The sequence below is a fragment of the Mus caroli genome, unplaced genomic scaffold (assembly GCF_978045245.1).
Source record: "Mus caroli unplaced genomic scaffold, Mus_caroli_1 scaffold_16, whole genome shotgun sequence".
NCBI lineage: Eukaryota > Metazoa > Chordata > Mammalia > Rodentia > Muridae > Mus > Mus caroli.
The window spans coordinates 1,213,293-1,226,676 of record NW_028227271.1 but is presented as its reverse complement, the minus strand read 5'-3'; positions in this window follow the sequence as shown (position 1 = coordinate 1,226,676).

Genomic DNA, 13,384 nt, shown 5'->3' with positions numbered 1-13,384 from the left:
AAAGGGAATAGATGTGACATTCTTCAACCCCATCTCATTACCTAGCAGCCTACATGGATCACCACACTGACCCAATGCCTCTCTGAATAGCAAAGCCCTTCCCATTCATTTAGTCCCGAGGTGGACTTTGGTGAAACTAACATGCTGTATACTTTTTCCTTATTCTTTCTTTTATGTTTTAAGACCTATTTTTAATTGTGTGTGTGCATGCGCTGAACTGTGTGGGAACTGAATTCAGGTCCTCTTCAAGAGCAGCAAGTATTCTTTATGCTAAGCTACCTCTCTAGCCCCTATATACTTTTTAAAAAATGAATTCAAAGATTGGAAATTAACCCTGAGAAATGATGCCTTGTAGCCATAGATGATGGAACAATTCAATCATCCACACAATGTACTCTCTCCAAAGATGAAAGTAGTTTCCAGATGCATTGAGGTGCTAACGGTGAACATGAAAATACTTCCTGGCCTCTCATATAAAACAAATTCCCAAGTCTGGATGAATCTTACCCAAGGACTTAAATGTTTTCTGTTTGCATATATAGCAAGTCTCCCTCTAGCTAATCCTCAGAGAGCTCTGGTGTCATTTAATAGACTATATCTATGATAGCACACTTACAAGGAGATATAGCCCAGTTGGCAGAGGGCTTGCCTAGCATGCAGGAAGCCATGGATTCAATGACCAGCAGCAGATAAAACCAGTGTGGTGACGTATGCCTTGTAATCCCAAAATTGAAGAAGTAGAGACAGGAAAATTGGTTTAATATTGGCTACATGGTGGGTGAGTCCAAGGCTGGTCTGGGGTACATGAGATTGGGATAGAAAAGAAAAGAAAAGAAAAGAAAAGAAAAGAAAAGAAAAGAAAAGAAAAGAAAAGAAAAGAGGAGAGGAGAGGAGAGAAAAGGCAGGAGAAGAGAAGAGAAGAGAAGAGAAGAGAAGAGAAGAGAAGAGAAGAGAAGAGAAGAGAAGAGAAGAGAAGAGAAGGGAAGGGAAGAGGAAAAACAAAAACAAAAAACCAAAAAACCAAAACACCAGTGTAATGCCAACCAACTAGCTTCAAGCCAAAAGCAGAAGATAATAGTTTTCTGGTTAGCATATCCACTTAGTGCTGCCACTTGTCTGACTACTAGAATGAGCCCAGAGAAGCACTGACATTCTCTGTTATCATTCAAACAGGCTTAAAATCTGTGTCCGTGGCAAAATGGGATGTATTATTAATGGTTCCTTTCTCCACGTAACACACTGTAACTGACAGGCCTTTTCACCATGTGGTGACCCCAAGACCAGCATGACTGTCACACTGGTTATAAAGAGAGGTGCAGGGGCTGCAGAGATGGCTCAGTGAGTAAAAGCATTTGCAGAGGGTCTGGAGAGGAGCTGTCTGAAAGGCGGCTGCTTTGATCTCCATAAGAGAAATGGCAGAATGAGACCCATTACTACAGAGAGGAGGCTGCTCATTCCTGGTGTTGGCAAGAGTCAACACATTTGCTGAGGTGAATTTCACTTAACTTTATATGGAAGAGGACAGAGATATTGGGTGAATCGGCATTTCCTCATCACTTTGGGAGAAAATATTTTCGTGTTGGCCACCTTTGCAAGAGACTAGCTGGTGTGCCTCCCAGACAATCTAGTGAAATGAATGGTTAGTCTTAGGTTTGGAAATACATGGACTTGAGGAAACCTGAACATACTTAAAATCCTGAATTGGTAAGATCTGTATTTCTGTCTATATGTCAAACAATTATTTTTTGAAATTTCTCTTCCTCTGGTGTACATAGTTTCCCTGGTCAGTTTGGTTTCTATAAATCAAATTCCTAGAAAATTGTTTGCCTGGTGGCAAACTCTTCTCATCACTTGAGCTGCCATGGATTTAGTCAAGAATTTGAGAACAGAAACACAACATTCAGATGGATGTAGAAAAGCCAGAATCTACCTTCTTTCCCCTGCAGGAATGAAACCTGAGAAATTCTTGGCTAGAAAAGGAAGAAGAGGTCACTGTAAACCAATTTTAGAATCTCAGTACTTCAAGAACGTTCTAACTACAGACTTGTCATTGTATACGTGGTCTGATGTTGTTACAGGACACTTCCTAGGGTCATAGGACAAGACATCCTCTATTTTTAAAACTATATTCATTTTATTTTTAATTATGCCTATGTGTATGTGTCTGTGTGGGACACCCTGTGCACAGAAATGTGTGTGTTCTTAGAGACTAAAGGCATAGGCTCTCTGGAACTGGAGTTACAGACTGTTGTAAGCCAGCTGATGTGGGTGCTGGGGATCAAATTTGGGTCTTCTGCAAGAACAGAACATCTTAACCATTATTCTATCCCCCAGCTCCTTACGTTGGCTGGAGTTTGAATCCAAAGGCCAAGAAAGTTATCTAACATTCATTGAATATTTATTTATTTATTTATTTATTTATTTATTTATTTATTTATTGCTTTTTTTTTTCTCAAGACAGGATTTCTCTGTGTGGCCCTGGCTGTCCTGGAACTTGCTCTACAGACCAGGCTAGCCTTGAACTCAGAGATTCCCCTGCCTCTGCCTGCCAAGTGTGGGGATTAACTACACCCGGGTAGCTATAGATGTAGTATATATGTATGTATGTATGTTTGATTTATTTATTTACTTACTTATTTTAGGTTTTGAGACAAGGCCTCACTCTTATTCCTAATCTGACATTGAACTTCTGTGATCCTTCTGCCTCAGTCTCCCAAGTACTGAAATAGGCATGAGTAACCATACTGTCAGAGTCATTAGCATTTACATAAAATGATAAAGACAATTATGTTCCATTTTTTTTTCTTTTAAAAAGGATGTGTTAATGAAGGGTGGGTTGGAATGTGATACACTTCAAAATGTTCATTGTTTCCAACACAGTAGGTTACTTCTCCATAGGGAAAGACCTAATAAATATATGGCTCCAGTCACTGAGTAGTTCCCCCTTTATACATGATCCAGGCATCCAGACTCTTGCCATTGTGTGTCTATACTATTCCTTAAGGCCTCTGGGTCTGCATCATGGCAGAGGAAGAACATTGGAGGCATAGGAGGTAGATGTATGTCATGGCATTAAACCTTTGGCCAGCCAACATACATTCCCTTGACTAGAATTCTGTCACGTGGCCACAACAAACTGCAGAGAGTGCTAGGGACTGTAATCAGGAAGAACTGCAAGAAGAACTACCAGAGTTGAGAGGTGTTTGACCTGGATGGGAAATCTTCAAGGAGTACCATTAGGGGATTCCTTATAGAGGGAATTCCTTACTTGTGAAAGGGAAATGTTTTCTCCCCAAAGGGACCTGGGTGGGTTGTGGTAACAGAATAAAGAAGGACAAAAACAAACAAGCAAACAAACACTTCTGAAAAGATCAGAAGCAAAGGGAAGGCAATGCCACCTCTCCTAGCAAGATAATGTCTCCTGTCATTAGTCTCCTCAAACTTTTCTCCAGTGGCGTTTCCCACCTCTGTGTAATGAAGATGTCCCTGAAACTCGAGTTTAGATGTCAAGACAGTCCTAAAAATCCTCTTGCTGGTAAAAACACAAATCTGGTAAAATTTATCTGGATCCAGAAGCCAATAAAGTCTATGAAAACAGAATTGCTTGCTCCTCGACTCTAAATACAATAAACACAGTTCACATCAGATTAATTCGAAAAGTTCATTTGATTTTTTTAAAAGGGTCTTATTCTGCTGGGGGTGAGATCATCCTGAGAAGAGATTGACTATTCACAGAAAATAAAAGAAAAACCACCTCCTTCAAGTCCCTGCTGTGGCAAGGACTAGCTGCTTCACAGGGCTGGTCACAGAAGGCAAAGCTTCAGCAACTCCATGGCCCCTGTTACCTATATTCTCAGCTTCCAGCAATCCATTAAAAATAAAAGGCCACCTCCACTCTCCCCAAAGTGTCCCATTCTGCAGCGAAACTCATTGCTTCCTTGCTATCTGTTTGCAGTGAACATTTTCCTGTTTCCTCCGTAGCAATGGAGTTTTGTTTTAAAACAGCCTGGATCGCGTGCTGGAAAAACAAAGAGTGGGGAGGGTCTGACAAATTTCAAGAAAAGCACAGTCAAACCTTCTTAAGTGAATGAGAAGGATTTGGTTAAGAAATAATCCGTGTAGACCTGGGGGGAGGGGGAGGGTTAGAATTGTTCACATTTCCCAGTTCCAGTGCCGTAATGGCGAAAGATCCCTTGAAAGTCCTTTGGCGCGACCAGCTTTGAGGGTAACTGCCCTGCAAAGTGAGGTCTAGAGAGGCTTCAGGAATCAGTAACTCCCCAAATAAGCATGAAGGCAGGGTCTCAGGGCGACGAAAGTCTGAGGGACCTGCGTTGTCCCTACAACCAGACACAAGCGGCTCTACTTCTGGCTGCCGGGACTCCCCTGTCAATTCCTGCCCTGTGACTCCACGCGGTCTGGAGAGAGGCGGTCCCTCTGAAAAACTACTTTTGAGGCATTGGGTCCCCCGGTCGCGCGTGGGAAGAAGACTCCAAAGCGGCTGCCTCAAGCAGAGACTTTGCAGCATCGTATATCCGGGAAGTGAGACAAGGTGCTGGGCTGATGCTCAGCCCCCGCTGCGGCGGCGCCAACAAACTCAAGTTCCACTAGGAACCTCCCAGCCCTCGATTGATTTTTTTTTCTTAAAAAAACAAAACAAAACAAACAAACAAACAAAACAAAACAAAACAAAACACGTGAACAGGCAGGCGCTACGCGGTCTGGAGGTTGAGGTTCGTGACTGATGCAGATTTCATTTGATTCAAATTGAGAAAGGGTCGCTCCCGTCCTTGACTGGGAGCATGGGGACCTCTGTCTGAGCTTTCCGCTCCCTCTGAGGGGCTCCCTCTGAGACAGACAAACTCTCCAGGCTGCCCAAAGCTTGAGGAAGCTTTCCAAGAGGCACTAGACGCCAGATTCCTGTGCTGAGCCGCACCACAACTGTATCTTTCCAAGAATTCGGCTTAAACTGGTCCGATGCACACAGCTAGTGGAAGAGCTGCCGTTTCCCTTCGCCTGCTTTCGGCTGGAGAAGGGCCTCGGGTCTCTTGAGCAAGAATAGGAAACCGCTACGGAGTTAAGAAGGCAATATTTAATATTCAAAACTCTGGGCAGCCCTGGGTGGCTACTCTCTACAGTGAGATGGAGCAGGAGTGTGATCCCACTACTATCCCACAATGAGTCTGCGCGTACATCTGGGAAAGCGTGTAAAGGCACCTATTTGGCCTTGAGAAGTGGGGACTCTCTCCCCAGCAGCTTTTGATGATGGACTGAAGAAACAGTGGGGGTTGCAGGACATCCTAAGTGTTTGTAACCAAGGTAGATGTTGAAGTTATTGCATTGTACAGTCCATTCAAAGAGTGTGGCTCTAAGTCTTCACTCTACAGGGATGAGTCACAGCCTCAAGGCTCGCCCTGAAGGGTGAGGGTGGACAATTTTCCAGTATTTTTAGAAACATTTGCCTTCTTTTGATTATTTGAATAAGTCGTAAAAAGACAAATTATAATATTTGGAAAACAGTGATTGCTGGATGGGGGGACACACATGTACACACTCAAACGTGCATGAACACACACACACACACAGAGACATACATACTATGTATATATATGTATGTATGTGTATACGTGTTTGCAAAACATTGTGCAACCAGTCCTTATCCACAGGCTCTGCATCAGTATATTAACCAACCACAGCTCACTGGCATGCATTTTAAAAATTGCACCTATACCAAACATTTTTAGACATTTTATTTATTTATTTATTTATTTATTAGGCATTTATTTCATTTACATTTCAAATGCTATCCCAAAAGTCCCCCCCACCCTCCCACACCCACTCCCCCACCCAGCCACTCCCACCTCTTGGCCCTGGCGTTCCCCTGTACTGAGGCATATAAGATCTGCATGACCAATGGGCCTCTCTTTCCACGACATTTTAAAATTATTATTGCTAAATTATACACTATAACAACTATTTTCACAGCATTTATATTGTATTAGATGCAGTTAGGTTACTGTGAGTAGATTAGAAATGATTTAAAGACTCCATGAGGATGTACTTGTACTTTTTCTATATTATATGTATGTAGGCATACATGTGTGTATCTATGTGTCCCTTTTGAGACAGGACTTTAATCAACCTTTTACAAAAATCTTCACATTTACATATATACTTATACCTCCACACGTGTATACATGAAGAGAGAGTACAAAATATTTATTCATATTTTCTCCCTGTATCTATTTAAAAACATTTCTTGGCTGACAATAACATCTTCACTCTCAGTTTGCTTTTGTTTGATTGATTCCCCCAGAATGATGAAAAGTGGATAGAGTAGCTGTCCCCATATACTCTTAGGATGAATATACACTTGTAAACATTGTATGTCACCCCACAGAACCTTCAGGTTAAAACCTGATGTGGCAGAATATCTGAGCAGAATATGTGAGACAAACTGTGAGGGTTCATAGATTAAAGAGTGAACTCTGTGAAGCCAGCATGAGGACCAAAGGGGAGTTCCACGGACCTAGCACAGAGCCTAGTTCCTTAATAAGTAGAGCTCAGAGGGCTAGAATCAGAGAGGATGAAGGGCGCATTCATCTTTGGAAGAGAAAGAGTCTGTCTGACTTTCTTCTTCATATTTGAGAAACAGATTAAAGAGTGGGGCTAGGCTGTGAAAAGCAGTAAGTCCAATTTTCTAACAGATAACCTTCCGGGAGAAGAAAGGGCACCATCTTTTATAATCCCGATGCTGTCTATGTATCAAGGCACAAAACACTCTGAAGTAAGATTTAATATAGAAAGTTTGCAGACCTGCAATGCAGCAAGTTTAGAAGTATAATTGAAACATATCCAACTGTGCATGGAAATCTTTGTGGCTGTGATATTATTATCTAACCACTCTCTAGTCCATGACTGTGCACAGGAAAAGAAATGCCATGATTTGCTTTTTCTTCACTTATTTTAGGAGGTATTGGCCATCAGACAAGGAGAAAGCCTACAAAAAAATGATTCCTGATCTTGGCAATGGATGTGTCCAACAGAAATTGGGGGAGGGGGCGCGGGTAATAGTAGGAGAGGGGAGGAAGACAAAGAGCAAACACATTATCTATGAAAATATCATGATAAACATATTATTTTGTGCAGTAGCTAAAAATGTAATTATTTGTTAAGTTACATAGTTAAGTACAGGGAACTCCTGGAGATTTGGAGACCTAGCTCCCAACACTTCGGTTTCTGCTGACATAGCACCCTATGAATGCGCTGTGGTGGAGGAAGCCAGCGTCCACCTACACTCACTCCCACAGAACTCAAGGACTCTACTGGAGTCGGTCGTACCACGCAAATTAACATGCCAATCTTCGTGCCCAACTATAGGTGCCCAGCGCGCACATCTGCGAGTCAGTGGGGATTATGCTGGGACTTGTACTGGCCTCGCTTGATTCGCTCAGGTTTGGTTAAAGAGCTGCGGGCACTCATCCCGTGCATAAGCCATTTATTGTCCTGTGTGAAAGCAACTCTCTCCAAGCTTAAGCTTGGTCAGCCTTGGTGAACCAAAATATTCATTAATTGTCACGTGTAAAATTAAAAACAAATAGCATACTTAAATGAGTCTTGGGAGCTATCCAAAGGTGGGGGGGGGAGCAGATTTACGCTTGAGCAAGTTCCTGGCGGGATCCCCACTGCGGCGACTCTTCTGATAGAGCCCGCTCATTCCCAGGCTATAGAAGTACTAAAACTTCCTAATATTCCAGCGAAAACTTTGCCCCAAAGAACAGTGCCAACTCAGAATTCTGTCTTCATGACCAAAAATCTCACGAAGTGAAAAGCAAACCGAGGATTGTGCGCTTGGAAAATCGCTCCTGGATTCACTCCACCCTGATGTTTTTGTTCTTTTCTTAAAAAATAAAATAATGCTAAAAGAAATCCCTGCACTCAGACATGACAAAATGCCATTTCTCCTTGATAGTTAATTGTATTAGGAAAAAAAGGAGATGGATTTTCAGAGATGACTGTGCCAAACATATAGCTTAAATCCACAGACCCACCGACCATCTCCCTCCACACCATGATCTTTAAAACCTTAATTTTTAATTAAACATGGCTATGTTTTAATAATCAAGGAAAATACTGTGTTAAAAGAAAAATTAAGAGATCACCTAATGCTATGGATGAGTATCTGAGGGCACATGTCTTATGTTAGTGTTTAGATGACTTTCTCTTTACACCTAGCTAAACTTAGATTGAATACTTACTTGTTTAGAAATGATGGGTCTATAGTAGATGAACCAGAAATAAATCTGTATTGTTTCTTTAATGGAAAAGCCATTAATAAGCCATGCACTGTAAAGAGGACTATGGGTGTTTTATAACACAAATACAGACCATAGTAAAAGGAACTTTTCTGAATTATTACAGTAGGAGAGGGGTTGAACAAAGTCTTTCCTCACTGTGTCTAAGACTTAGACTCTTCTAACCATTGAGTATTGGCTTACTTGGGAAAAAGATTGTCGCCTCTGGGGACAACAAGCTTATATCTTACCCATGTTCCATTTTGCACAGCCTGTGATGATGAGCCACAAATGTTTCCATGCTACATATGTGTAGTACATACCTTCTCTAACCCACATTCCTCCGAAGGAATATTGTCTAAAACCCTGAACTCAACAGCCAGGCTCCCTAGATATTCTTAACACTGTCAAATCCCAGAATCTTGAAATGGTTTCTCTGCTTTGAAAGATTATATCTTCTCTGAGGTACACTTCTCTTGGATATGAAAGTGGGTGGAAGTAATCTCTGGGGATAGCCCCATTTTCCTTTCTAGGTCTTCAGATTCTGTTTTTAGTCCTGTTACAAGTATAGGGAAGGAACTAGAAGAAAAAAGTGTGCCTGTTAATTCCCATTAAAGAAGGGAGTTTGCTTGACAAGAAGGCAGTAAGGAAGAGATAGTCTAATAGGCCCTCCTCTACAGAAATCAGGGTGTCCCCCCATTTAGTCACTAAAATTCACCAAACTATATCTCACATTATATCTTTCCATTGATCACTCCCAGCAGTAATCCTGTCCCAAATACTCAGACACACAATCTCTTTTCTATCTTTTCACTTCATGGATCCTAATCAAAGTTGGTTATTCTAGAAGGGGTCCTCCCACCTTTCAGCTAAACCTTGAGGTTTTTGGGTTGTTTTGTTTTGTTCCTTCTTTTTTTTTTACATATGGGAGGATGAGCCATTCTTCTGAAATTAACCTTTGGTTAATTTCTTGCATTCTGCTCTGTGATGTCCAGATTAGAATGTGATTTTGCTACAGCTGCTGAAAGTGTCTAATAGATAGCTGGGCTGTAGCCCATTTGATTTTAACCCCTCTCTTTCTCACAGTGAAATATACATACTTTCAACACTGTGCCATGTCTTTTAGGCCCCCACCAAACTCAAGTTCCCAATAATGTTCATAGAGTCCATTGGACTTAGCAAAAATAGCTACCCTATTAGCTATACCTTTTATACTTAATCAAAACAGGTTAAACAGTATACATTGATTTGGAAGAAAGTTGCATTGGGACCTACAATTCCTCCCTGTTCTAAGAAAAATATTATTGTCCATATTTCTTTTTTAAAGTGACTGGAAATATTTCCTTTCTTTCTTTTTCTTTCTTTCCTTCCTTCCTTCTTTTTCTTTCTTTCTTCCTTCCTTCCTTCTTTCTTTCTTTCTTTCTTTCTTTCTTTCTTTCTTTCTTTCTTTTTCTTTCTTTTTTTCCATTGATGGTCTGTTTCCCTCTTAGGAGCCCCAAACCTAAACTTTAAAAGATGGAGGAAATGAAGGAAAGTGATAAATACCTTTTCCAGGCATTCAGTTTGTTGGCTTTCTGACCAAAAGGGGCCTTTGTTAGATCTCTGCAAGGAAGCTAAATCCAGCCCCCAGCAAACACTCCTCCACCTTGTCCCCAACCCCCTCAGTCCTCTTGTCTAACTTGAAAATGAACTTGGACTTCCCTCTCAGACAGGCCCTAAAACCAGAAGAGATTTTATTTGTCTGTTTCTGAAGGGCTTCCTAAAAGGGGGAGGTGTCGAGGGAGGCAAGGGGAACAGAGGGCCGCGTCCTGAAGCACCGCCCGCTCAGAGTGGGAGGAGACACTTTCTCAGAGTTAATTTCTTAACTCCGCATTAATTCTTTGAACTTTTTTTTTTCTGGCTTGGGGGCAAGTGCCAGACTGGGATGCTGCCTAATGCCAAAAGAAATATGCGGGGTGAGGATTAGGAAAGTGTGGGCAGAGAAAAGATGAAGTGGTTTGAGCTGAGCTTGTTGGAGTTAGGAGTTTGGCAAACTGAGGAAGAAGGCAGCTTCTTCGCAGTTCACCCTGCACGGGGGTCACCTGGCTTTCTCTGATCCTGCTTAGTTCCATAGGTAAAGTCTGCAGTTGAAGACAGAATGAATGGAAATTCAGAAAAAAGATTGGAGAGTACTGCTACTTGGATCTCCACTGAATCCGAGAAGGTTTGGGATGGCCTCAAGCCTAGGCCAGTGCACGTCCTAGTTAGGCAACAGAGAGAAGTAGATCTTCCTGCCCTTTAAAAAGGGCAAGTTTGAGTTGAAGAATATAAAATTCTTAAACAAAGAGCAAAGTGAAACCTCCACCACCCTAGACCCATCTCCCTTCAAGCTGGGAGCCCAGGGAAGTTACAAGAATAAAATAGAAGATGCTAGGAAGGCAGCTGCTGTCCAGGAGGTGAGTTCCCAGGCTGAGAGAAAAGGTCCGCTGACCCTTCTCTAAGGCCAGACTCTGAGTGTGGAGAGAGAAGAGAAGAGCAGGTTCCAGAAAGATTCAGGGTCCGGAATATAGCATATGTACATACATATGGTTACACTCTCCAGCTATCTCAACCTTCCAGAAGGAAGAAGAAGGGAAACAGGGACAGCACAGGAGCACCAAGTTTAGCTATTTTTCTTTCTTTCCCTGACAATATTGCCCCTTGCAGCCCACCAGGAATTTCTTCCCAATGTATGGGTCTCCTGTTTCAAAAGCACATTCACAGGATACCCCTTTTCTGATCCCCCAGCCCCTTCCTTAATCTTTAACATTCCTTTCTTGCCTGGAAAGCTCAAACCCTGTATTTTCTATCTTCCACAAATCTCTTCTGTCCCGCAGCCAGAACCTTGGACAAGAAAAACACCTCCAACACTCTAGATGAACCTTATAATGTCCCAAATCTGGGCCAGAATCCAGATCCCAGGGTGGTGAGGCTCTTTGTTCTCCTACAGACTCAACCAACCCCCTCCTTTTTAAAAACTGGATTTTTTCCCCCATAAAAGGGATGGGGTTGGGAGAAACTCTAGAGTTTCAAGCATACCCCTTACCAATATGGAGGGACCAGAAAAGGGAGGAAAATTGGAAAATCACCCCATGTCTAATTTCCAGAGGAGGAAATCTCAGTACTGAATAAAACATAACTTGATTTCTCTCATCCAAGCCCCTACCCTAGAATTCATTCGAGCCAGCACCCACTGTAGGTCACACTTGCTCCCTCCTGCTACAAATGCTGTGACTTTGTCTTTGATACAGTGGGTCAGAAATTTTACTCCCATACCACCCTAGCCTCAGAAAGGCACAGACCACCTGACCTTCTGCTTCCCTGATATTTTCTTTGGTGATGCTTTTGTAAGTAGACTGGGGCAAGCGTGTGAACTGAGTGTGCACACAAACAAATAAGCCGACAAACTCCGACCTTTATTTGTAGATAGAAGACTTACACAAAGGACTTGTGTCTTCATGAACACATTTAGCCTGTGTCCACAGAGATGTGTGCAAACAGTGCAATACACATCCACCCACATCCCTAAACTCACAGACGGGCTGCCTGTGTGTGTGTGTGTGTGTGTGTGTGTGTGTACGCGCGGGCTCGGGGAAACATACACACACACACTTCAAATAAAAAGGCACATTAAGTATATCCTTTATAAGCTGGGATAACTTAGCTGAAAAGTTGATTCACTGGAGGAGCTGAGGGTAGAATGGTTCACACAGCTCACGCATCCCAGAATCTGCTGGGTTTCCCAAGACGACCCTTTCTCATTATCCTTCACTACACTTAAATGATTCCATCTTTTCTCCTACATTAGCAGCTTCACTTATGAGTTGTTTGGCTTTGTTTCTTTTTCTCTAAACTTCATCCTGGGCCAATCCCCACCATACCATCCTTAAAGTGGGGAGATCGAGGTGTGGCAAAATGGTGCGGGGGGGGGGGGGTGAGCAGGGTGAGAGTTTCAACCAGAGGTTGCAGAGCCAGGCTTCTAGGGCGCGAATCGCCTCCGAAATGAGATGTAATTACTACGTTTCCAGTGATGCGTATTCTCCTGGAGTGTTTAATTTGATTTTACTTGTGTCTCAGCGAGATACACATGTTTTTTTCAGGGTACTGGGAAAAGCGACCCCACGCTTAAAGTTAATTAACCTGCAAGGTTTTACTTTCCACGATCCGATCCGTACACGGGCTCTTCTATGCATGCCTCCTTCCGCGATCCTTGTGGGCAGAAGAGAGCAGGCACGGAAGGTCTTGGGGAATCAAGCTCAAGGGAGTGTGACGATCGCCCGCTCTCAGCGTCCTTAACCCGGACTTTCCCCTTCATGGCCTCCTACGCCCCCGCGTTGCTTTGAGGACCTACATCTTCATCTGGTCCTTTGCAAGAAAGAGACTTTGTTTCCCAGTATCTTCTTCCCGCTAAATTTTGGCAGAAAACTGCCCCTAATAAATGGAATTGTAAAGTTGCTGGGTTAATTAAATCTATATCTCATCGCAATAGTAATAGTTAATGTCCATATATAAGCCTGAAAAAAAGAATATAGCATTAATGTTATTTATTGTGGGGCCTTCCTATACCTAGATCCATCCTTCTCACAGTTCTGGCCTCTACTCTCAAAGGCTGGGGGAAGTGTATTTGAGTATCAGACTGTGCCTGGTATTTAGGCCTCTCTAGGAAGGGAGCCACTGGAATGGAAAGGCTCTCCTAGTTCCTTTGTTTCTCCTAGCGGCCCCACAGCTTGGCCTACTTCCCTGTTCTCAATGGGGGCACAGCACTTCACAGGAGGAGGAACAATCTCTACTATCCAGTGCTAAGAAAACCCACAGTCCTCCTGGCCACCCAACCCTCTCAGCCAGCCTTAGGCAAGGGGGCCAAGTTCACAGGACCCAGTCTAGACTTGGCCAGACCTTGTTTGTTCTCCTTGTATTTTTGTTTGTTTGTTTTTTTACCTTGACCTTGGACTCCAGCAGCAGGGTAGCCTGTCTCCGAGCCCAGAGGACTCTCAAAGAGTTCCCTTTGGCTTATTCTCCTTGATGAACCATCATTCCCGCCCCCAAAAAAAACATTGATAAGCTGATCTGCCAGG